The sequence below is a fragment of the Lepisma saccharinum genome, unplaced genomic scaffold (genome assembly GCF_977018435.1).
Source record: "Lepisma saccharinum unplaced genomic scaffold, izLepSacc3.1 HAP1_SCAFFOLD_437, whole genome shotgun sequence".
In the NCBI taxonomy this organism is placed as follows: domain Eukaryota; kingdom Metazoa; phylum Arthropoda; class Insecta; order Zygentoma; family Lepismatidae; genus Lepisma; species Lepisma saccharinum.
In genome coordinates, this window is record NW_028143136.1 from 214,203 (window position 1) to 240,996 (window position 26,794).

General features: G+C 44.1%; 1 pseudogene; it reads left to right on the forward strand.

The window, feature by feature from the left end:
• The first annotated feature begins 5,597 nt into the window (after positions 1-5,597).
• On the forward strand, positions 5,598-7,068 carry LOC145982819 (large subunit ribosomal RNA; annotated as a pseudogene).
• The last annotated feature ends 19,726 nt before the right edge of the window (positions 7,069-26,794 follow it).

The window sequence follows — 26,794 nt, forward strand, 5'->3', positions numbered from 1 at the left end:
TCTTGTGGTACCACTGTGTGTCTCCTGCAGAGACTATGGTCATGTTAAGAAATACTGCAAAGGAATAAGATGCTGTGATAAATGTGGAGATACAGGACACGGAAGAGAAGAATGCGCAATCGAAAGCCCTAACCGAGTTTGTATACCATGTATGAGAAGACGTAGAAATTGCAATGAGAACCCGAAAGAATGCCCTACCCTAAAATTTTTCCAACAACGTCTAATTGAAAGAACAGACTATGGAGAGTAAAAATAAGGAAAAGGAAGCAAAAAGAAGAACAAATAATACCCCCAGCCGACGCCGCAGAAATGAGGCAAGAGCGAAGATGTATGAATCGCGCGTTATGCAAGAACTTGGGCTTGTCCTCCAATATGTCAATGAAACTCCAATCTCAATACACCTAAATTCAATATGTGTAACAAATACTACTTATTTTCATCCCTACCCCCTCCTCAGTAATTTTTCCTATCCAAATAAATTAAATAAACTCGATATCCAACTCCAGGACCCACAACCGCTACTTAGCGCTCCCATACCTGGATTGAGACCATGTACTTACATCGTCCCTCCAACCTCTTTCCAAAAGCACAAAATACTGGTATTACCCTCAACTCCTACCACCCCCACACCCCCGATATCTCCGATAAAATCACAATCATCAGAATCTTCATGTTCCTTAGTTACCAATACCCCCCTCCCCCCAAGCACACTTATACTTACACCACCGCCCTCCTTCATTGATTACCCCACCTACATATCCTCCAGCGCTTCAACCCCCAACTCACAAAGCTCACCAAATGATGCGACCCAATCTCCTATCCTTTTCAACTCTCCAACGGTACATGACGTAACCCCAAATTGCTGTAAACACACTAATATATCCCTCTCACAAGAAAATAAACCACTGAATCCTGAGGCAATCCCATTCAACCCCCATTCAAAGCTAGTATCTCGCCACACAAACAATTCCCCGCCAACGGAACCCATTACCACCCAATTATCCACACAACCACATCACCAATTAGCCAATAATCTCGAACAAAGAAATAAATACCCAAATTTCACCAAACCTGTAATTATGATACATAATCCCGAAAATAACAAGCCTTCGGAAAAACATGACATAGATCCCAAAATCATATATAAAGATCTTGAAGTGAATTTAAGACTCAGCCGATTAGAAGATTAGAAGAAAAAGAAAATTTAATCACGGCCCTCAGATTGCTAGTGCGACTCAAAACAGAAGGAGGAAAAAACATAGCTTTCCCGCACCCGGAAATTGTAGACAAAATGATGCTAAGGTGTATTAACATCCCAGTTGACCCTGAGGAGCTAGAAAAATTACTTACGATAGTCTTCAGAAGAAGAGATCTAGAATTAAGACTTGATGAAGTGCACGCCGACTTTGCTAAATGCCATGGCAGAATCATACTCAACACATCGAACAACTGGCCTTCATGGACTTCAGTTGTTCGACACTGAATATGGATAAGAGGAACACCTTAAAAATCCTGCAGGTAAACCTGAATGGAGCGGAGTTGGCATCAGAAGAAATCTTCATCTTCGCCAGAGAAAATGGAATAGATATACTCCTATTTCAGGAGCCATACACTAAGCAAGGAAAATTAATACATGCTCCAATAGGAGCAAGAGTAATATGTGAACAGAGCAACAACGCAAGGGCAGCAATAGTGATTCTGAATAAAGCTGTTACATCAATTAAGATTTCCCAACTATCAGACACACATACCAACTGCATAGAAGTGCAATATGGAAAGCTAAAGTTCATCATAGTTAACTGCTACTGCCAATTTAGCAATAACATTGAAGTTTACATAGCACAAATAAGAAAAATCTTTCGGGCATATCCAGACAGAAGAATCCTATTGACCATGGATAGCAACGCCTCCTCTCCTTTATGGTTCGGAAGGGAATTAGATAAGAATGGAGAAAAAATAATGGATTTAATTGCAGAATTTAATCTCTCAGTGGAAAACACAGAAGGCAATCCTCCAACTTACAGAGGAAGGGCTGGAGCAAGTAGTAATATAGATCTAACTTTGGCTACCATTAGCCTAACAAATGTAATACAAAATTGGAAGGTACATGATATGGCTACTACAAGTGATCATAACATCATAACCTACGATGTTAATATAAACCCCACCCAACAACAAGACCCTCCTCGGTACACCCCTGAGTACAACTGAAACAAAACAAACAAAGAAATTTTACTAGAAAATATAAATCTCACTGAAAATCCCAACCTGTCCAAAAGTTCGGATGAGTGGGCACAAATTTTAAACGACAGCATATATTCCGGTATAGCTGCATCAACTCCAAGAAGATTAATAAGCAATAAAGAGAGGAAACCCTGGTCAGCTAACCTCACTAAACTTAGATCCACCATGAGGATTGCTAGAAGGAAATATCAAAAAAATTAATATTTATAACAGGGCAGAATACTTGGAAGAATATAGGAAAGCTAAAGCTAAATATGCACAAGAACTAAAAGTATTTAAATTCAAAAATTGGTGTAACTTCGTAAATACAAGACTTAAGAAAGACAAATGGGGACTACCTTACAAGATAATGACAAAGAAAATTAAGTCATCTACAAATATCACCACAATTAAAAAATCAGACGGCACATTCACTAAAGACATAGAAGAGACTATGGAGACACTGTTGGATGGCCTCTTACCAGATGACTTACTGAATACGGACAATGACAGAAACAAAGAAATTAGATCAAACTGCTCCCGTAACCCAAACAACACGCCCATTATACCTTTCGAACCTGAAGAGATCCTACAGGAATTGGCAAAAATGAAAAATGGAAAGTCACCCGGACCAGACGGGATCCCTGTCCAAATTGTTAAAATGACAATTCCCAAAACTATATACTACATAACTGAACTTTTCAACCTATGTCTGGCCTCCAAAAAAATCCCGACTACCTGGAAAGAAAGCAAACTAATAGTTATTAGAAAAGATAATAAAAAGGACGAACAAAGTCTTAAATCCTACAGACCAATTTGCTTGCTCAACACATACGGTAAACTATTTGAAAAAATGATAAATAAAAGGCTTCAGGAATTCTTAATTATGAAACAGAATTCTGGCAACCAATTTGGATTTACCAAAGGGAGATCCACGGAAGACGCAATTAATGCCTTTAAAGAAGAAGTTAATAAAACCGATAAGAAAATAGTTATAGCAGTGTTCGCGGATATAAGCGGTGCTTTTGATAACCTTTGGTGGCCCTTTCTTTTTCAGACACTCATAAATCATAATTGTCCAGCTACATTATTGGATGTGCTTAGAGATTACTTCAAAAATAGAAAAGTTACAATAACTATGGGAAATGAAAAAAGATCTAAAATTGTAACAAAAGGATGCCCACAGGGTTCAGTACTGGGCCCTCACTTATGGAACATCAACTTAGAACCATGTCTCAATATATTAAAAAGAAATTCAAGCATAACCAAGGTAATTGCATACGCAGACGACATTGTTTTAATATGTGCGGAAGACTCTCGTGCCAAAATTGAAACAAACGTAAACAATGCAATAAAAGCCTTAGTGGACTGGTGTGGAGAAGCAAAATTAGAACTTTCGGCAGCAAAGACTAAGTATCTACTAGCTAAAGGCAGTCTAAGCACGAGGAGAAACCCCACAGTAAAAATGGAAGCTAAAAACATACAACGTGTCTCAGACTTCGAATACCTAGGAGTTACTATTGGCGAAGGTTTGAAATTTGGGACACATATACAAAAGGTAACAGTGAAAGCCGAACAAGCCATGGGAAAGCTCCTTAGAGTGGCCTCCAGTGACTTCGCCCTCGGCCCCGGCACAATCGAGACATACATAAGATTTATTTACTACTCGATCATAACATATGCGGCTTCTTCATGGTACGAAGCATTAGAACTCAAGAAGAATGTCAGACTTCTTAGAGCGTCTCAACGCAGGATACTTCTAAGAATTACGGGTGCATTTGGAACTACCTCTACAGAGGCTCTATTGGTACTCACTGGCAATCTGCCTATGGATCTTCAGGTCCGGTTGCGAGCGGGTGGGTATTTTTTCAAGAAAGGAAATGAAAGCAACATTACGCGATGCGTGGGAAGGTTTACACCCACTTTATTCGACATGAAAGAGACAATAGCTAATAATTGGCAAAGAGAATGGGTAAACACTGACAAAGGAAGAAGAACCTACAACTTTTTTCCCAATACAAGAAACATAGCAATTCTAAGATCACACTGCAAAGGAGGTCTAATACACTTCCTGACTGGGCATGGACCATATGGTCAGTATCTAAATCGCATTGGGTCGAGCGTGGGCATGGGTTGCAGCAAGTGCGCAGCAGCGGAGGACTCTCCAGAACATAAACTATACTTCTGTCCCAAATCAACAGATATAATTAGGAACATCCGAAAGAAACTACCAACATTTAATACCCCAACTCTTTTATGTGAACAACAAATAAGAACTTTGGAAGAGCTGGCAGAAGAGGTATCTCAAGAAGAAAAGAAAATCTTCAAACGCAACCCTCCCAACCCACCAACCCGAAATTACCCCAATCCCATTCATCGACCCTCAGGAAATCCTCGAAGAACTACCAGAAGAGCAACAACAACTCAAGGTCAGGATCTTACCCGCGAGCCAGAAAATGTAGAGGAAAGGAATGAAGAGGATGCATTAACAACTGCTTCCAGAAGAAGATACTACATAGTGTCGACCGGAAGAAGAGAAGCGGCACAAAGAAGAAGAATTCGTCCTGTTCGAATGCCGGGAGAAAACCATAAAGATTACATGATGAGGGTAGCGGCGGATCGACAAGCGCCAATTTAAACCCTTTTTAAGTACTGGTACTCCAGTACTGGTGACATCTGGTACTCCGATGTTAACCTTCATCTTATCATTAATAATTTTCACTATCTCTATAAATAATTCTATTAATTTATAATAATTTTAGGCAACTATTACATTATCTTGATCTTTTAAATTATAATATAGTCACCTTCTTTTTCTCTAACTACTATATTTTCTCTAAACTTAAACTTAAACTAATTTGATCAAGACCAGAGTGCAGCCATTTTGGTCAATTAAAACTGGTCAATTTTTTTTTCTCCTATATTCTTATATCAATTCATTAAATTCATTAATACCTAAACACTCATGTGTTCGTCTAACAATTAACACCTCGTTATGGTAAAACTGTGTATACAATAACATATCTGGAATAGCGGGGGAATAGGCGGAGATAGGAACACCCGGCCTCTGGGGTGAGCAACTCCCCAAACCAGTGATAATGTAATCAACAGACAAGGTCCTCAACCTGTTGCGATCCTTCTCCGCCTGTTCGGTCCGCAACTAGAATTTACCTTATAGATCCCGGCATACCGGGATCCGGACATCTAAATCACATAATTTTAATAATATAATTACAAGATATAAAGCAAATAAATAATAATATTTATATAACTCAACTCATAATATCAATACTAACAATGTGTGGATGTCTGTATTGCAGTTCAATTTAAATTTAACTTAGTTTATGTGTTCATATTCATAGCTAATCCAGCCTTATCTTGTACTTAGTCAGGGTATCTAGTATATAATCTCTTTTTTTTATATATATATATTTTTATCTGTTTCTTTCTTTTTTTGTCATTGTTTTATTTTTGTATTCTATGTAAAATGGAAATTAATAAAGGTAATGTGGAACAATAATGGGCTAACCGTAATACGAGCAACTGCCGTCCCAGTTTATTGCAGAGGCACTGGGACATGCGCATACCCTCGAATGTATGCGGGTGGAGGTTAGGATACATTCGGGGGTTACCCCATTATTGTCCCTACCTAATGTCTAGCGAAACCACAGCCAAGGGAACGGGCTTGGAGAATGTCAGCGGGGAAAGAAGACCCTGTTGAGCTTGACTCTAGTCTGCCGCTGTCGGGAGACGTGACGAGGTGTAGCATAAGTGGGAGGGCTCCTTCGGGTGCCCGCCGGTGAAATACCACTACTCACGGTTTCCCGACTCACCCGGTTGGGCGGGACGCGGGCGTCGGGGTTCTCCTCGCTCGTCGCACGCCGTTCATGAACCAAGGCCCCTGCTACTGGCCGGCCGGACCGGACTCCCGGTCCGTGCCGGACAGGGGGCCGACCCGATCCGGGGACAACGGCAGGTGGGGAGTTCGTCTGGGGCGGAACATCTGTCAAAGGATAACGCAGGTGTCCTAAGGGCGGCTCACCGAGGCCAGAAACCTCGCGTAGAGCGAAAGGGCAAAAGCCGCCCTGATCCGCACTCTCAGTACGGGTGGGACCCGGGAAACCGGGGCCTATCGATCCTCCCCGTCCGAAGGATCTTCGGTGGGAGGTGACAGAAAAGTTACCACAGGGATAACTGGCTCGTGGCCGCCAAGCGTTCACAGCGACGCGGCTTTTTGATCCTTCGATGTCGGCTCTTCTTACCGTGGGGACGCAGCGCTCCCCGAGCGTATGATTGTTCACCAGCTAACAAGGAACGTGAGCTGGGTTTAGACCGTTCTGAAACAGGTTAGTTTTATCCTCCTGGCGTTTAGAACGCGGCCAAGGTAATCCTGGTTAGTACGAGAGGAACCCCAGGTTCGGACCAATGGTACCGCGCTGGTTCGATCGAACCTTGGTGCGAAGCTACGTCCGACGGCTGAAGCCTGAACGCCTCTAAGGCCGAAGCCGTGCCCGGAGCTGCGTGACCGTGGGTCCCTGCACTCTGAAAGGCAGAACCACCAACGCTGGACCCCTTCGCCGGGGACCGGTAAGGCGGGGAGCCACCAACCACCCCCCCAAACCGGGTGTGAGGCTCCCCGCGAGTAGTGCCATCGAGACTCCGCCCACTTGCCCCACTGACCGAGGTCTTTGGGATTCTAGATGGGGATTCAAGGGGTAATCAAGCACTCGGAAGTTGGGACCCTGAACCACTCGTAGACGACTTGAGTATCTGGCGGGGCGTCGTGAGCGGTGAAGCCTCCGTACGGTGGCGACCCGTTGAAAGGCAGCCCTCGCTTGCAGGTTCGTGCTGTCGGCTGCACGGCACCTGAAAAGCAGACTCCAACTTTCAGGAGGTCCCTCCGGGGACCTCCGCCGGGAGTCCAGACCCCAGTTTCGACCGGGGGAGGACACCCAAACCGGCAGCCGGCACCTTAACTGGTGCTGCGCACCGGGGCTTCCAGCATGTGGCGGATAGCTGGACTTGGGGTTTATCACCCAGCCGACCAAAAGACTGACAACCCAGGTTAACCTGGGAGTGCGGAAACGCTTGGAGAATGTCAGCAGCGGGGAAAGAAGGCCCTGTTGAGCTTGACTCTAGCCTGCCGCTGTCGGGAGACTTGACGAGGTGTAGCATAAGTGAGGGCTCCTTCGGGTGCCCGCCGGTGAAATACCACAGCTCCTTCGGGTGCCCGCCGGTGAAATACCACAATGTAAGTGACAGGCACTTGGAAATGTGCATTCATGAATGAATGCAATGCGTGAGTCTGCCACCTTGGAACCTGATGTTGAGCCTTTCTATGACGGTATCTATATAATAGAAACTTGAGGAGGCGACATACTGCCCGGTTCCTGCCAGGAGCACATCACCGGCGCGGGGGAGCGAAGAGAGCTCTCCCTTCTCCGGCTTGGCGGTCCCAACGTTTGGTTGGAGATCGGCGAGCATTCGGAGGCGCTTCGGTTGGTCGGCTTGGTGCTGTCCATTACTCGGATGTGACTCTACACGGCGGTGGACACTTAGGAAGGCCTTCTGGGTCTTCCCACGGGGGTCACCCTTATATAATAAGGGCGATCCCCAAGCCATCGGCCTGCATGTGGCTGATGGGGCTTCCGGCATGTGGCGTATAGCCGGACTTGGGGTTTGTGGGTAACAAATTGCGTTGTACCTATAACCCAGCCGCCCAAATGCTTAAGACTCTAGTCGGCCTTCGAGGACGGGACCTATATAATAGGAGCTTGAGTTGGCCAAATTCAAGTATGTGCCAAATGAGGGTCCAACTTTGGTAGGGTGACGGTGGAAGTAAGCGTTCCTCACTATTCCGTGCCGCCGAGGGGCCCTTGGTAGGTGGTACGATGGATGCTGTAGGTGGCCGAAAAATCCTCGCCTTCTTTGCGAAAGGCCACTCGCGGAGAGGTTTGGTTCTGTCATCCCTATCGTCGTTGGAACCAGATTTGAGCACTTGCTGAAATTGAGAGAATCCGCACCCTCGCAAGAAAGACCGATGCCTGTCAAGCATCTTAAACGAATGCAGTTGGCCGACCAAGGTGAGCCACTGCAAGCAAGGTTTGAGCACTTGCTGAAAGCGAGAAAATCCGCACTCTCGCAAGAAAGATCGATGCCTGCCAAGCATCTTAAACGAATGCAGTTGGCCGACCAAGGTGAGCCACTGCAAGCAAGATGGGTACTTGCTAAGAACAGATCCGCGCGGAGATCGTGATGTCGGTTTCACGGCACCCGGCGGTTTCTGTCTGTCTGTTTAAGGATGCCCCCTCGGGGCATTCGCCGGGAGTCCAGACCCCGGCCGGTTTCGACCGGCTGGGGGAGGACTCCCAAACCGGCAGCCGGCACCTTAACTGGTGCTGCGCACCGGGGCTTCCAGCATGTGGCGGATAGCTGGACTTGGGGTTTTTGGGTCCGTGTACGGCACGGGACCCTACAACCCAGCCGACCAAAAGACTGACAACCCAGGTTAACCTGGGAGTGCGGAAACGCTTGGAGAATGTCAGCGGCGGGGAAAGAAGGCCCTGTTGAGCTTGACTCTAGCCTGCCGCTGTCGGGAGACGTGACGAGGTGTAGCATAAGTGGGTGGGCTCCTTCGGGTGCCCGCCGGTGAAATACCACCGATCCCGACGGTCCGCTCTTGCTGTAGAGCACTGGAAATTTTCGTTGATGGTGCTTGGCGGAGGTAGGAGAATGCGGATGATTCTGCAATGAATAGCAATCGGTGCAGGGTAGCCGAGTGCTGGGCTGAAGAGAGTGTCGTCTTCAAGACATACACTTGCGGAGCTTGAGACTCTAGTCGGCACGTGTGTGCCTGCCTCCTTGAATCGAGCCTTCGAGGACGGGACCTATATAATAGGAGCTTGAGTTGGCTGCATTCAAGTATGCCCTGGAACTCGTCGGCAATCTTCCGTAGCTCACCGCCTTCACATCGAGCTGTCGTCAGCGACGTGGAGAGTCACATCCAAGTAATGCTCAGCACCGACGCGGGGGAAAATTATTCTCCCGCAGTTACCAGTTTACTTGGTGCTAAGATGGGTACTTGCTAAGAACAGATCCGCGCGGAGATCGTGATGTCGGTTTCACGGCACCCGGCGGTTTCTGTCTGTCTCTTTAAGGATGCCCCCTCGGGGCATTCGCCGGGAGTCCATACCCCGGCCGGTTTCGGCCGGCTGGGGGAGGACTCCCAAACCGGCGGCCGGCACGCATGTGTCTGTCGCCGGGGCTTCCAGCATGTGGCGGATAGCTGGACTTGGGGTTTTTAGGGTGACTTGGTTGCCCGACGACCCAGCCGACCAAAAGACATGTATCCCAGTTTAGCTCGCTGTAGAGCACTGGAACTTGCAAATGTGCAGTTAGGCACTTGTGCCGGCCAGCATTCAACCGTATATCGGTTGATGGAGCTAAAGACTAGTCGCATTTAATGAAAGTGCATGAATGAATGCAATGTTTGGTAAACGCTCACACATCATGTGTTGATGGTGCTTCTCAGAGTCGCAAACCCATACGAATGATGTGCGGGGAGAAGTTTGTGGAGAAGGTTTATTCACCCAGCACCTTTACTTTTAACGGTAATGTGTGGAGCAAAACCCGTATAGAAAGTCAAGCTGGGAAGAAAACAGAGAAGCAGATTTGTGTGCCTTTGCCACATTGCGGTGCTTGTAGATGTTTGTTGGGAAGATCCATTCTCCCAGAATTTTTGCCTTTAACGGCAATCTCTGGAGCAAAAGTCGAATAGAAAGACAAGCTGGGAAGAAAACGCAGGAGGATGATATTGTGTCAATGCCACATTGCGTTGCTTGTACAAGTTTCTTGGGAAGATATATTCTCCCAGAATTTTTGCCTTTGACGGCAATCTCTGGAGCAAAAGCCGAATGGAAAGTCAAGCTGGGAAGCTTCATTCTCTCAGATCTTTGACCTTTGACTGTAATCTCTGGAACAAAAGCCGAATAGAAAGTAAAGCCGGGAAGCTTTATTCTCCCAGAACTTTTACCTTTGACGGTAATCTCTGGAGCAAAAGCCGAATAGAAAGTCAAGCTGGGAAGAAAACGGAGGAGGATGATATTGTGTCCCTGCCACATTGCCTTGCTTGTACAAGTTTCTTGGGAAGCTTCATTCTCCCAGAATTTTTGCCTTTCACGGCAATCTCTGGAGCAAAAGCCGAATAGAAAGTCAAGCTGGGAAGAAAACAGAGGAGGAGAATTGTTTGTGTGTGTGTGCCTTTGCCACATTACCGTGCTTTTAGAAGTTGGTCGAGAAGCTTCATTCACCCAGAAATTTTACCTTTGACGGTAATCTATGGAGCAAAAGCCGAATAGAAAGCCAAGCTGGGAAGAGAACGGAGGAGGATGATATTGTGTCACTGCCACTTTGCGTTGCTTGTACGAGTTTCTTGGGAAGTTTTATTCTCCCAGAATTTTTGCCTTTAACGGCAATCTCTGGAGCAAAAGCCGAATAGAAAGTCAAGCTGGGAAGATAACAGAGCCACATTGCGTTGCTTGTACAAGTTTGTTGGGAAGCTTTATTCTCCCAGAATTTTTGCCTTTAACGGCAATATCTGGAGCAAAAGCCGAATAGAAAGTCAAGCTGGGAAGAAAACTGAGGAGTGTGATATTGTGTCAATGCCACATTGCCTTGCTTGTACAAGTTTCTTGGGAAGATTTATTCTCCCAGAATTTTTGCCTTTCACGGTAATCTCTGGAGCAAAAGCCGAATAGAAAATCAAGCTGGGAAGAAAACTGAGGAGTATGATGTTGTGTCAATGCCACATTGCGTTGCTTGTACAAGTTTCTTGGGAAGCTTCATTCTCCCAGATCTTTTGCCTTTGACGGTAATCTCTGGAGCAAAAGCCGAATGGAAAGTCAAGCTGGGAAGATTCATTCTCCCAGATCTTTTACCTTTGACTGTAATCTCTGGAGCAAAAGCCGAATAGAAAGCCAAGCTGGGAAGAAAACAGAGGAGGATGATATTGTGTCACTGCCACATTGCGTTGCTTGTACAAGTTTCTTGGGAAGCTTTATTCTCCCAGAATGTTTGCCTTTGACGGCAATCTCTGGAGCAAAAGCCGAATAGAAAGTCAAGCTGGGAAGAAAACAGAGGAGGAGAATTGTTTGTGTGTGTGTGCCTTTGCCACATTACCGTGCTTTTAGAAGTTTGTCGAGATGCTTCATTCACCCAGAAATTTTACCTTTGACGGTAATCTATGGAGCAAAAGCCGAATAGAAAGCCAAGCTGGGAAGAGAACGGAGGAGGATGATATTGTGTCACTGCCACATTGCGTTGCTTGTACGAGTTTCTTGGGAAGTTTTATTCTCCCAGAATTTTTGCCTTTAACGGCAATCTCTGGAGCAAAAGCCGAATAGAAAATCAAGCTGGGAAGAAAACTGAGGAGTATGATGTTGTGTCAATGCCACATTGCGTTGCTTGTACAAGTTTCTTGGCAAGCTTCATTCTCCCAGATCTTTTGCCTTTGACGGTAATCTCTGGAGCAAAAGCCGAATAGAAAGTCAAGCTGGGAAGAAAACAGAGGAGGAGAATTGTTTGTGTGTGTGTGCCTTTGCCACATTACCGTGCTTTTAGAAGTTTGTCGAGATGCTTCATTCACCCAGAAATTTTACCTTTGACGGTAATCTATGGAGCAAAAGCCGAATAGAAAGCCAAGCTGGGAAGAGAACGGAGGAGGATGATATTGTGTCACTGCCACATTGCGTTGCTTGTACGAGTTTCTTGGGAAGTTTTATTCTCCCAGAATTTTTGCCTTTAACGGCAATCTCTGGAGCAAAAGCCGAATAGAAAGTCAAGCTGGGAAGAAAACAGAGCCACATTGCGTTGCTTGTACAAGTTTGTTGGGAAGCTTTATTCTCCCAGAATTTTTGCCTTTAACGGCAATATCTGGAGCAAAAGCCGAATAGAAAGTCAAGCTGGGAAGAAAACTGAGGAGTGTGATATTGTGTCAATGCCACATTGCCTTGCTTGTACAAGTTTCTTGGGAAGATTTATTCTCCCAGAATTTTTGCCTTTCACGGTAATCTCTGGAGCAAAAGCCGAATAGAAAATCAAGCTGGGAAGAAAACTGAGGAGTATGATGTTGTGTCAATGCCACATTGCGTTGCTTGTACAAGTTTCTTGGCAAGCTTCATTCTCCCAGATCTTTTGCCTTTGACGGTAATCTCTGGAGCAAAAGCCGAATAGAAAGTCAAGCTGGGAAGAAAACGTAGGAGGATGATATTGTGTCCCTGCCACATTGCCTTGCTTGTACAAGTTTCTTGGAAAGATTTATTCTCCCAGAATTTTTGCCTTTGACGGCAATCTCTGGAGCAAAAGCCGAATGGAAAGTCAAGCTGGGAAGCTTCATTCTCCCAGATCTTTTACCTTTGACTGTAATCTCTGGAGCAAAAGCCGAATAGAAAGCCAAGCTGGGAAGAAAACAGAGGAGGATGATATTGTGTCACTGCCACATTGCGTTGCTTGTACAAGTTTCTTGGGAAGCTTTATTCTCCCAGAATGTTTGCCTTTGACGGCAATCTCTGGAGAAAAAGCCGAATAGAAAGTCAAGCTGGGAAGAAAACAGAGGAGGAGAATTGTTTGTGTGTGTGTGCCTTTGCCACATTACCGTGCTTTTAGAAGTTTGTCGAGATGCTTCATTCACCCAGAAATTTTACCTTTGACGGTAATCTATGGAGCAATAGCCGAATAGAAAGCCAAGCTGGGAAGAAAACGGAGGAGGATGATATTGTGTCACTGCCACATTGCGTTGCTTGTACAAGTTTCTTGGGAAGCTTTATTCTCCCAGAATTTTTGCCTTTAACGGTAATCTCTGGAGCAAAAGCCGAATAGAAAGTCAAGCTTGGAAGAAAACAGAGCCACATTGCGTTGCTTGTACAAGTTTGTTGGGAAGCTTTATTCTCCCAGAATTTTTGCCTTTAACGGCAATATCTGGAGCAAAAGCCGAATAGAAAATCAAGCTGGGAAGAAAACTGAGGAGTGTGATATTGTGTCAATGCCACATTGCCTTGCTTGTACAAGTTTCTTGGGAAGATTTATTCTCCCAGAATTTTTGCCTTTCACGGTAATCTCTGGAGCAAAAGCCGAATAGAAAATCAAGCTGGGAAGAAAACTGAGGAGTATGATATTGTGTCAATGCCACATTGCGTTGCTTGTACAAGTTTCTTGGGAAGCTTCATTCTCCCAGATCTTTTGCCTTTGACGGTAATCTCTGGAGCAAAAGCCGAATAGAAAGTCAAGCTGGGAAGAAAACGAAGGAGGATGATATTGTGTCCCTGCCACATTGCCTTGCTTGTACAAGTTTCTTGGGAAGATTTATTCTCCCAGAATTTTTGCCTTTGACGGCAATCTCTTTAGCAAAAGCCGAATGGAAAGTCAAGCTGGGAAGCTTCATTCTCCCAGATCTTTTACCTTTGACTGTCTAATCTCTGGAGCAAAAGCCGAATAGAAAGCCAAGCTGGGAAGAAAACAGAGGAGGATGATATTGTGTCACTGCCACATTGCATTGTTGTACAAGTTTCTTGGGAAGCTTTATTCTCCCAGAATGTTTGCCTTTGACGGCAATCTCTGGAGCAAAAGCCGAATAAAAAGTCAAGCTGGGAAGAAAACGGAGGAGGATGATATAGTGTCAATGCCACATTGCGTTTCTTGTACAAGTTTCTTGGGAAGATTCATTCTCCCAGAATGTTTGCCTTTCACGGTAATCTCTGGAGCAAATGCCGAATAGAAAGTCAAGCTGGGAAGAAAACGTAGGAGGATGATTATGTGTCCCTGCCACATTGCCTTGCTTGTACAAGTTTCTTGGGAGGATTTATTCTCCCAGAATTTTTGCCTTTGACGGCAATCTCTGGAGCAAAAGCCGAATGGAAAGTCAAGCTGGGAAGCTTCATTCTCCCAGATCTTTTACATTTGACTGTAATCTCTGGAGCAAAAGCCGAATAGAAAGTAAAGCTGGGAAGCTTTATTCTCCCAGAAATTTTACCTTTGACGGTAATCTCTGGAGCAAAAGCCGAATAGAAAGTCAAGCTGGGAAGAAAACGGAGGAGGATGATATTGTGTCCCTGCCACATTGCCTTGCTTGTACAAGTTTCTTGGGAAGCTTCATTCTCCCAGAATTTTTGCCTTTCACGGCAATCTCTGGAGCAAAAGCCGAATAGAAAGTCAAGCTGGGAAGGAAACAGAGCCACATTGCGTTGCTTGTACAAGTTTCTTGGGAAACTTTATTCTCCCAGAATTTTTGCCTTGAACGGCAATCTCTGGAGCAAAAGCCGAATAGAAAGTCAAGCTGGGAAGAAAACGGAGGAGGATGATATTGTGTCAATGCCACATTGCCTTGCTTGTACAAGTTTCTTGGGAAGATTTATTCTCCCAGATTGTTTGCCTTTGACGGCAATCTCTGGAGCAAAAGCCGAATGGAAAGTCAAGCTGGGAAGCTTCATTCTCCCAGATCTTTTACCTTTGACTGTAATCTCTGGAGCAAAAGCCGAATAGAAAGTAAAGCGGGGAAGCTTTATTCTCCCAAAAATTTTAACTTTCACGGCAATCTCTGGAGCAAAAGCCGAATGGAAAGTCAAGCTGGGAAGAAAACAGAGCCACATTGCGTTGCTTGTACAAGTTTCTTGGGAAGCTTTATTCTCCCAGATTTTTTTTGGCTTTGACGGCAATCTCTGGAGCAAAAGCCGAATAGAAAGTCAAGCTGGGAAGAAAACAGAGCCACATTGCGTTGCATGTACAAGTTTCTTGGGAAGCTTTATTCTCCCAGAATTTTTGCCTTTAATGGCAATCTCTGGAGCAAAAGCCGAATAGAAAGTCAAGCTGGGAAGAAAACAGAGGAGGATGATATTTTGTCAATGCCACATTGCCTTGCATGTACAAGTTTCTTGGGAAGCTTTAATGTCCAAGAATTTTTGCCTTTGACGGGAATCTCTGGAGCAAAAGCCGAATAGAAAATCAAGCTGGGAAGAAAACTGAGGAGTATGATGTTGTGTCAATGCCACATTGCGTTGCTTGTAAAAGTTTCTTGGCAAGCTTCATTCTCCCAGATCTTTTGCCTTTGACGGTAATCTCTGGAGCAAAAGCCGAATAGAAAGTCAAGCTGGGAAGAAAACGTAGGAGGATGATATTGTGTCCCTGCCACATTGCCTTGCTTGTACAAGTTTCTTGGGAAGATTTATTCTCCCAGAATTTTTGCCTTTGACGGCAATCTCTGGAGCAAAAGCCGAATGGAAAGTCAAGCTGGGAAGCTTCATTCTCCCAGATCTTTTACCTTTGACTGTAATCTCTGGAGCAAAAGCCGAATAGAAAGCCAAGCTGGGAAGAAAACAGAGGAGGATGATATTGTGTCACTGCCACATTGCGTTGCTTGTACAAGTTTCTTGGGAAGCTTTATTCTCCCAGAATGTTTGCCTTTGACGGCAATCTCTGGAGCAAAAGCCGAATAGAAAGTCAAGCTGGGAAGAAAACAGAGGAGGAGAATTGTTTGTGTGTGTGTGCCTTTGCCACATTACCGTGCTTTTAGAAGTTTGTCGAGATGCTTCATTCACCCAGAAATTTTACCTTTGACGGTAATCTATGGAGCAATAGCCGAATAGAAAGCCAAGCTGGGAAGAAAACGGAGGAGGATGATATTGTGTCAATGCCACATTGCGTTGCTTGTACAAGTTTCTTGGGAAGCTTCACTCTCCCAGATCTTTTGCCTTTGACGGTAATCTCTGGAGCAAAAGCCGAATAGAAAGTCAAGCTTGGAAGAAAACAGAGCCACATTGCGTTGCTTGTACAAGTTTGTTGGGAAGCTTTATTCTCCCAGAATTTTTGCCTTTAACGGCAATATCTGGAGCAAAAGCCGAATAGAAAATCAAGCTGGGAAGAAAACTGAGGAGTGTGATATTGTGTCAATGCCACATTGCCTTGCTTGTACAAGTTTCTTGGGAAGATTTATTCTCCCAGAATTTTTGCCTTTCACGGTAATCTCTGGAGCAAAAGCCGAATAGAAAATCAAGCTGGGAAGAAAACTGAGGAGTATGATATTGTGTCAATGCCACATTGCGTTGCTTGTACAAGTTTCTTGGGAAGCTTCATTCTCCCAGATCTTTTGCCTTTGACGGTAATCTCTGGAGCAAAAGCCGAATAGAAAGTCAAGCTGGGAAGAAAACGAAGGAGGATGATATTGTGTCCCTGCCACATTGCCTTGCTTGTACAAGTTTCTTGGGAAGATTTATTCTCCCAGAATTTTTGCCTTTGACGGCAATCTCTTTAGCAAAAGCCGAATGGAAAGTCAAGCTGGGAAGCTTCATTCTCCCAGATCTTTTACCTTTGACTGTCTAATCTCTGGAGCAAAAGCCGAATAGAAAGCCAAGCTGGGAAGAAAACAGAGGAGGATGATATTGTGTCACTGCCACATTGCATTGTTGTACAAGTTTCTTGGGAAGCTTTATTCTCCCAGAATGTTTGCCTTTGACGGCAATCTCTGGAGCAAAAGCCGAATAAAAAGTCAAGCTGGGAAGAAAACGGAGGAGGATGATATTGTGTCAATGCCACATTGCCTTGCTTGTACAAGTTTCTTGGGAGGATTTATTCTCCCAGAATTTTTGCCTTTGACGGCAATCTCTGGAGCTAAAGCCGAATGGAAAGTCAAGCTGGGAAGCTTCATTCTCCCAGATCTTTTACATTTGACTGTAATCTCTGGAGCAAAAGCCGAATAGAAAGTAAAGCTGGGAAGCTTTATTCTCCCAGAAATTTTACCTTTGACGGTAATCTCTGGAGCAAAAGCCGAATAGAAAGTCAAGCTGGGAAGAAAACGGAGGAGGATGATATTGTGTCCCTGCCACATTGCCTTGCTTGTACAAGTTTCTTGGGAAGCTTCATTCTCCCAGAATTTTTGCCTTTCACGGCAATCTCTGGAGCAAAAGCCGAATAGAAAGTCAAGCTGGGAAGGAAACAGAGCCACATTGCGTTGCTTGTACAAGATTCTTGTGAAACTTTATTCTCCCAGAATTTTTGCCTTTAACGGCAATCTCTGGAGCAAAAGCCGAATAGAAAGTCAAGCTGGGAAGAAAACGGAGGAGGATGATATTGTGTCAATGCCACATTGCCTTGCTTGTACAAGTTTCTTGGGAAGATTTATTCTCCCAGATTGTTTGCCTTTGACGGCAATCTCTGGAGCAAAAGCCGAATAGAAAATCAAGCTGGGAAGAAAACTGAGGAGTATGATGTTGTGTCAATGCCACATTGCGTTGCTTGTACAAGTTTCTTGGGAAGCTTCATTCTCCCAGATCTTTTGCCTTTGACGGTAATCTCTGGAGCAAAAGCCGAATAGAAAGTGAAGCTGGGAAGAAAACGAAGGAGGATGATATTGTGTCCCTGCCACATTGCCTTGCTTGTACAAGTTTCTTGGGAAGATTTATTCTCCCAGAATTTTTGCCTTTGACGGCAATCTCTTTAGCAAAAGCCGAATGGAAAGTCAAGCTGGGAAGCTTCATTCTCCCAGATCTTTTACCTTTGACTGTCTAATCTCTGGAGCAAAAGCCGAATAGAAAGCCAAGCTGGGAAGAAAACAGAGGAGGATGATATTGTGTCACTGCCACATTGCATTGTTGTACAAGTTTCTTGGGAAGCTTTATTCTCCCAGAATGTTTGCCTTTGACGGCAATCTCTGGAGCAAAAGCCGAATAAAAAGTCAAGCTGGGAAGAAAACGGAGGAGGATGATATAGTGTCAATGCCACATTGCGTTTCTTGTACAAGTTTCTTGGGAAGATTCATTCTCCCAGAATGTTTGCCTTTCACGGTAATCTCTGGAGCAAATGCCGAATAGAAAGTCAAGCTGGGAAGAAAACGTAGGAGGATGATTATGTGTCCCTGCCACATTGCCTTGCTTGTACAAGTTTCTTGGGAGGATTTATTCTCCCAGAATTTTTGCCTTTGACGGCAATCTCTGGAGCAAAAGCCGAATGGAAAGTCAAGCTGGGAAGCTTCATTCTCCCAGATCTTTTACATTTGACTGTAATCTCTGGAGCAAAAGCCGAATAGAAAGTAAAGCTGGGAAGCTTTATTCTCCCAGAAATTTTACCTTTGACGGTAATCTCTGGAGCAAAAGCCGAATAGAAAGTCAAGCTGGGAAGAAAACGGAGGAGGATGATATTGTGTCCCTGCCACATTGCCTTGCTTGTACAAGTTTCTTGGGAAGCTTCATTCTCCCAGAATTTTTGCCTTTCACGGCAATCTCTGGAGCAAAAGCCGAATAGAAAGTCAAGCTGGGAAGGAAACAGAGCCACATTGCGTTGCTTGTACAAGTTTCTTGGGAAACTTTATTCTCCCAGAATTTTTGCCTTGAACGGCAATCTCTGGAGCAAAAGCCGAATAGAAAGTCAAGCTGGGAAGAAAACGGAGGAGGATGATATTGTGTCAATGCCACATTGCCTTGCTTGTACAAGTTTCTTGGGAAGATTTATTCTCCCAGATTGTTTGCCTTTGACGGCAATCTCTGGAGCAAAAGCCGAATGGAAAGTCAAGCTGGGAAGCTTCATTCTCCCAGATCTTTTACCTTTGACTGTAATCTCTGGAGCAAAAGCCGAATAGAAAGTAAAGCGGGGAAGCTTTATTCTCCCAAAAATTTTAACTTTCACGGCAATCTCTGGAGCAAAAGCCGAATGGAAAGTCAAGCTGGGAAGAAAACAGAGCCACATTGCGTTGCTTGTACAAGTTTCTTGGGAAGCTTTATTCTCCCAGATTTTTTTTGGCTTTGACGGCAATCTCTGGAGCAAAAGCCGAATAGAAAGTCAAGCTGGGAAGAAAACAGAGCCACATTGCGTTGCATGTACAAGTTTCTTGGGAAGCTTTATTCTCCCAGAATTTTTGCCTTTAATGGCAATCTCTGGAGCAAAAGCCGAATAGAAAGTCAAGCTGGGAAGAAAACAGAGGAGGATGATATTTTGTCAATGCCACATTGCCTTGCATGTACAAGTTTCTTGGGAAGCTTTAATGTCCAAGAATTTTTGCCTTTGACGGGAATCTCTGGAGCAAAAGCCGAATAGAAAATCAAGCTGGGAAGAAAACTGAGGAGTATGATGTTGTGTCAATGCCACATTGCGTTGCTTGTAAAAGTTTCTTGGCAAGCTTCATTCTCCCAGATCTTTTGCCTTTGACGGTAATCTCTGGAGCAAAAGCCGAATAGAAAGTCAAGCTGGGAAGAAAACGTAGGAGGATGATATTGTGTCCCTGCCACATTGCCTTGCTTGTACAAGTTTCTTGGGAAGATTTATTCTCCCAGAATTTTTGCCTTTGACGGCAATCTCTGGAGCAAAAGCCGAATGGAAAGTCAAGCTGGGAAGCTTCATTCTCCCAGATCTTTTACCTTTGACTGTAATCTCTGGAGCAAAAGCCGAATAGAAAGCCAAGCTGGGAAGAAAACAGAGGAGGATGATATTGTGTCACTGCCACATTGCGTTGCTTGTACAAGTTTCTTGGGAAGCTTTATTCTCCCAGAATGTTTGCCTTTGACGGCAATCTCTGGAGCAAAAGCCGAATAGAAAGTCAAGCTGGGAAGAAAACAGAGGAGGAGAATTGTTTGTGTGTGTGTGCCTTTGCCACATTACCGTGCTTTTAGAAGTTTGTCGAGATGCTTCATTCACCCAGAAATTTTACCTTTGACGGTAATCTATGGAGCAATAGCCGAATAGAAAGCCAAGCTGGGAAGAAAACGGAGGAGGATGATATTGTGTCAATGCCACATTGCGTTGCTTGTACAAGTTTCTTGGGAAGCTTCACTCTCCCAGATCTTTTGCCTTTGACGGTAATCTCTGGAGCAAAAGCCGAATAGAAAGTCAAGCTTGGAAGAAAACAGAGCCACATTGCGTTGCTTGTACAAGTTTGTTGGGAAGCTTTATTCTCCCAGAATTTTTGCCTTTCACGGTAATCTCTGGAGCAAAAGCCGAATAGAAAATCAAGCTGGGAAGAAAACTGAGGAGTATGATATTGTGTCAATGCCACATTGCGTTGCTTGTACAAGTTTCTTGGGAAGCTTCATTCTCCCAGATCTTTTGCCTTTGACAGTAATCTCTGGAGCAAAAGCCGAATAGAAAGTCAAGCTGGGAAGATAACGAAGGAGGATGATATTGTGTCAATGCCACATTGCCTTGCTTGTACAAGTTTCTTGGGAAGATTTATTCTCCCAGAATTTTTGCCTTTCACGGTAATCTCTGGAGCAAAAGCCGAATAGAAAATCAAGCTGGGAAGAAAACTGAGGAGTGTGATATTGTGTCAATGCCACATTGCCTTGCTTGTACAAGTTTCTTGGGAAGATTTATTCTCCCAGAATTTTTGCCTTTCACGGTAATCTCTGGAGCAAAAGCCGAATAGAAAATCAAGCTGGGAAGAAAACTGAGGAGTATGATATTGTGTCAATGCCACATTGCGTTGCTTGTACAAGTTTCTTGGGAAGCTTCATTCTCCCAGATCTTTTGCCTTTGACAGTAATCTCTGGAGCAAAAGCCGAATAGAAAGTCAAGCTGGGAAGAAAACGAAGGAGGATGATATTGTGTCCCTGCCACATTGCCTTGCTTGTACAAGTTTCTTGGGAAGATTTATTCTCCCAGAATTTTTGCCTTTGACGGCAATCTCTTTAGCAAAAGCCGAATGGAAAGTCAAGCTGGGAAGCTTCATTCTCCCAGATCTTTTACCTTTGACTGTCTAATCTCTGGAGCAAAAGCCGAATAGAAAGCCAAGCTGGGAAGAAAACAGAGGAGGATGATATTGTGTCACTGCCACATTGCATTGTTGTACAAGTTTCTTGGGAAGCTTTATTCTCCCAGAATGTTTGCCTTTGACGGCAATCTCTGGAGCAAAAGCCGAATAAAAAGTCAAGCTGGGAAGAAAACGGAGGAGGATGATATAGTGTCAATGCAACATTGCGTTTCTTGTACAAGTTTCTTGGGAAGATTCATTCTCCCAGAATGTTTGCCTTTCACGGTAATCTCTGGAGCAAATGCCGAATAGAAAGTCAAGCTGGGAAGAAAACGTAGGAGGATGATTATGTGTCCCTGCCACATTGCCTTGCTTGTACAAGTTTCTTGGGAGGATTTATTCTCCCAGAATTTTTGCCTTTGACGGCAATCTCTGGAGCTAAAGCCGAATGGAAAGTCAAGCTGGGAAGCTTCATTCTCCCAGATCTTTTACATTTGACTGTAATCTCTGGAGCAAAAGCCGAATAGAAAGTAAAGCTGGGAAGCTTTATTCTCCCAGAAATTTTACCTTTGACGGTAATCTCTGGAGCAAAAGCCGAATAGAAAGTCAAGCTGGGAAGAAAACGGAGGAGGATGATATTGTGTCCCTGCCACATTGCCTTGCTTGTACAAGTTTCTTGGGAAGCTTCATTCTCCCAGAATTTTTGCCTTTCACGGCAATCTCTGGAGCAAAAGCCGAATAGAAAGTCAAGCTGGGAAGGAAACAGAGCCACATTGCGTTGCTTGTACAAGTTTCTTGGGAAACTTTATTCTCCCAGAATTTTTGCCTTTAACGGCAATCTCTGGAGCAAAAGCCGAATAGAAAGTCAAGCTGGGAAGAAAACGGAGGAGGATGATATTGTGTCAATGCCACATTGCCTTGCTTGTACAAGTTTCTTGGGAAGATTTATTCTCCCAGATTGTTTGCCTTTGACGGCAATCTCTGGAGCAAAAGCCGAATGGAAAGTCAAGCTGGGAAGCTTCATTCTCCCAGATCTTTTACCTTTGACTGTAATCTCTGGAGCAAAAGCCGAATAGAAAGTAAAGCGGGGAAGCTTTATTCTCCCAAAAATTTTACCTTTCACGGCAATCTCTGGAGCAAAAGCCGAATGGAAAGTCAAGCTGGGAAGAAAACAGAGCCACATTGCGTTGCTTGTACAAGTTTCTTGGGAAGCTTTATTCTCCCAGATTTTTTTTGGCTTTGACGGCAATCTCTGGAGCAAAAGCCGAATAGAAAGTCAAGCTGGGAAGAAAACAGAGCCACATTGCGTTGCTTGTACAAGTTTCTTGGGAAGCTTTATTCTCCCAGAATTTTTGCCTTTAATGGCAATCTCTGGAGCAAAAGCCGAATAGAAAGTCAAGCTGGGAAGAAAACAGAGGAGGATGATATTGTGTCAATGCCACATTGCCTTGCATGTACAAGTTTCTTGGGAAGCTTTAATGTCCAAGAATTTTTGCCTTTGACGGGAATCTCTGGACAAAAGCCGAATAGAAAGTCAAGCTGGGAAGAAAACGGAAGAGGATGATATTGTGTCAATGCCACATTGCCTTACTTGTACAATTTCTTGGGAAGATTTATTCTCCCAGAATTTTTGCCTTTGACGGTAATCTCTGGAGCAAAAGCCGAATGGAAAGTCAAGCTGGGAAGCATCATTCTCCCAGATCTTTGACCTTTGACTGTAATCTCTGGAGCAAAAGACGAATAGAAAGTAAAGCTGGGAAGCTTTATTTTCCCAAAAATTGTACCTTTCACGGCAATCTCTGGAGCAAAAGCCGAATGGAAAGTCAAGCTGGGAAGAAAACGGAGGAGCATGATATTGTGTCAATGCCACATTGCCTTGCTTGTACAAGTTTCTTGGGAAGCTGTATTGTCCCAGAATTTTTTTGCCTTTGACGGGAATCTCTGGAGCAAAAGCCGAATAGAAAGTCTAGCTGGAAAGAAAACTGAGGAGGATGATATTGTGTCAATGCCACATTGCCTTGCTTGTACAAGTTTCTTGGGAAGCTTTATTGTCCCAGAATTTTTCTTGCCTTTGACGGCAATCTCTTTAGCAAAAGCCGAATAGAAAGTCAAGCTGGGAAGCTTCATTCTCCCAGATCTTTTACCTTTGACTGTAATCTCTGGAGCAAAAGCCGAATAGAAAGTCAAGCTGGGAAGAAAACTGAGGAGGATGATATTGTGTCAGTGCCACATTGCCTTGCTTGTACAAGTTTCTTGGGAAGCTTTATTGTCCCAGAAATTTTTTTGCCTTTGACGGCAATCTCTGGAGCAAATGCCGAAAAGAAAGTCAAGCTGGGAAGAAAACTGAGGAGGATGATATTGTGTCAATGCCACATTGCCTTGCTTGTTCAAGTTTCTTGGGAAGCTTTATTGTCCCAGAATTTTTTTGCCTTTAACGGCAATCTCTGGAGCAAAAGCGGAATAGAAAGTCAAGCTGGGAAGAAAACTGAGGAGTATGATATTGTGTCAATGCCACATTGCCTTGCTTGTACAAGTTTCTTGGGAAGCTTTATTGTCCCAGAATTTTTTTTGCCTTTGACGGTAATCTCTGGAGCAAAAGCCGAATAGAAAGTCAAGCTGGGAAGCTTCATTCTCCCAGATCTTTTACCTTTGTCTGTAATCTCTGGAGCAAAAGCCGAATAGAAAGTAAAGCTGGGAAGAAAACTGAGGAGGAGAATTGTTTGTGTGTGAGCCTTCGCAACATTACCGTTCTTTTAGAAGTTTGTGGAGAAGCTTCATTCACCCAGAACTTTTACCTTTAACGGTAATCTCTGGACCAAAAGCCGAATAGAAGGTCAAGCGGGGAAGAAAACAGAGGAGGATGATATTGTGTCATTGCCAAATTGCGTTGCCTGTACAAGTTTCTTGGGAAGCTTTATTCTCCCAGAATTTTTGCCTTTAACGGGAATCTCTGGAGCAAAAGCCGAATAGAAAGTCAAGCTGGGAAGAAAACAGAGGAGGATGATATTGTGTCACTGCCACATTGCGTTGCTTGTACAAGTTTCTTGGGAAGCTTTATTCTCCCAGAATGTTTGCCTTTGACGGCAATCTCTGGAGCAAAAGCCGAATAGAAAGTCAAGCTGGGAAGAAAACAGAGGAGGAGAATTGTTTGTGTGTGTGTGCCTTTGCCACATTACCGTGCTTTTAGAAGTTTGTCGAGATGCTTCATTCACCCAGAAATTTTACCTTTGACGGTAATCTATGGAGCAATAGCCGAATAGAAAGCCAAGCTGGGAAGAAAACGGAGGAGGATGATATTGTGTCAATGCCACATTGCGTTGCTTGTACAAGTTTCTTGGGAAGCTTCACTCTCCCAGATCTTTTGCCTTTGACGGTAATCTCTGGAGCAAAAGCCGAATAGAAAGTCAAGCTTGGAAGAAAACAGAGCCACATTGCGTTGCTTGTACAAGTTTGTTGGGAAGCTTTATTCTCCCAGAATTTTTGCCTTTCACGGTAATCTCTGGAGCAAAAGCCGAATAGAAAATCAAGCTGGGAAGAAAACTGAGGAGTATGATATTGTGTCAATGCCACATTGCGTTGCTTGTACAAGTTTCTTGGGAAGCTTCATTCTCCCAGATCTTTTGCCTTTGACAGTAATCTCTGGAGCAAAAGCCGAATAGAAAGTCAAGCTGGGAAGAAAACGAAGGAGGATGATATTGTGTCAATGCCACATTGCCTTGCTTGTACAAGTTTCTTGGGAAGATTTATTCTCCCAGAATTTTTGCCTTTCACGGTAATCTCTGGAGCAAAAGCCGAATAGAAAATCAAGCTGGGAAGAAAACTGAGGAGTGTGATATTGTGTCAATGCCACATTGCCTTGCTTGTACAAGTTTCTTGGGAAGATTTATTCTCCCAGAATTTTTGCCTTTCACGGTAATCTCTGGAGCAAAAGCCGAATAGAAAATCAAGCTGGGAAGAAAACTGAGGAGTATGATATTGTGTCAATGCCACATTGCGTTGCTTGTACAAGTTTCTTGGGAAGCTTCATTCTCCCAGATCTTTTGCCTTTGACAGTAATCTCTGGAGCAAAAGCCGAATAGAAAGTCAAGCTGGGAAGAAAACGAAGGAGGATGATATTGTGTCCCTGCCACATTGCCTTGCTTGTACAAGTTTCTTGGGAAGATTTATTCTCCCAGAATTTTTGCCTTTGACGGCAATCTCTTTAGCAAAAGCCGAATGGAAAGTCAAGCTGGGAAGCTTCATTCTCCCAGATCTTTTACCTTTGACTGTCTAATCTCTGGAGCAAAAGCCGAATAGAAAGCCAAGCTGGGAAGAAAACAGAGGAGGATGATATTGTGTCACTGCCACATTGCATTGTTGTACAAGTTTCTTGGGAAGCTTTATTCTCCCAGAATGTTTGCCTTTGACGGCAATCTCTGGAGCAAAAGCCGAATAAAAAGTCAAGCTGGGAAGAAAACGGAGGAGGATGATATAGTGTCAATGCAACATTGCGTTTCTTGTACAAGTTTCTTGGGAAGATTCATTCTCCCAGAATGTTTGCCTTTCACGGTAATCTCTGGAGCAAATGCCGAATAGAAAGTCAAGCTGGGAAGAAAACGTAGGAGGATGATTATGTGTCCCTGCCACATTGCCTTGCTTGTACAAGTTTCTTGGGAGGATTTATTCTCCCAGAATTTTTGCCTTTGACGGCAATCTCTGGAGCTAAAGCCGAATGGAAAGTCAAGCTGGGAAGCTTCATTCTCCCAGATCTTTTACATTTGACTGTAATCTCTGGAGCAAAAGCCGAATAGAAAGTAAAGCTGGGAAGCTTTATTCTCCCAGAAATTTTACCTTTGACGGTAATCTCTGGAGCAAAAGCCGAATAGAAAGTCAAGCTGGGAAGAAAACGGAGGAGGATGATATTGTGTCCCTGCCACATTGCCTTGCTTGTACAAGTTTCTTGGGAAGCTTCATTCTCCCAGAATTTTTGCCTTTCACGGCAATCTCTGGAGCAAAAGCCGAATAGAAAGTCAAGCTGGGAAGGAAACAGAGCCACATTGCGTTGCTTGTACAAGTTTCTTGGGAAACTTTATTCTCCCAGAATTTTTGCCTTTAACGGCAATCTCTGGAGCAAAAGCCGAATAGAAAGTCAAGCTGGGAAGAAAACGGAGGAGGATGATATTGTGTCAATGCCACATTGCCTTGCTTGTACAAGTTTCTTGGGAAGATTTATTCTCCCAGATTGTTTGCCTTTGACGGCAATCTCTGGAGCAAAAGCCGAATGGAAAGTCAAGCTGGGAAGCTTCATTCTCCCAGATCTTTTACCTTTGACTGTAATCTCTGGAGCAAAAGCCGAATAGAAAGTAAAGCGGGGAAGCTTTATTCTCCCAAAAATTTTACCTTTCACGGCAATCTCTGGAGCAAAAGCCGAATGGAAAGTCAAGCTGGGAAGAAAACAGAGCCACATTGCGTTGCTTGTACAAGTTTCTTGGGAAGCTTTATTCTCCCAGATTTTTTTTGGCTTTGACGGCAATCTCTGGAGCAAAAGCCGAATAGAAAGTCAAGCTGGGAAGAAAACAGAGCCACATTGCGTTGCTTGTACAAGTTTCTTGGGAAGCTTTATTCTCCCAGAATTTTTGCCTTTAATGGCAATCTCTGGAGCAAAAGCCGAATAGAAAGTCAAGCTGGGAAGAAAACAGAGGAGGATGATATTGTGTCAATGCCACATTGCCTTGCATGTACAAGTTTCTATGGAAGCTTTAATGTCCAAGAATTTTTGCCTTTGACGGGAATCTCTGGACAAAAGCCGAATAGAAAGTCAAGCTGGGAAGAAAACGGAAGAGGATGATATTGTGTCAATGCCACATTGCC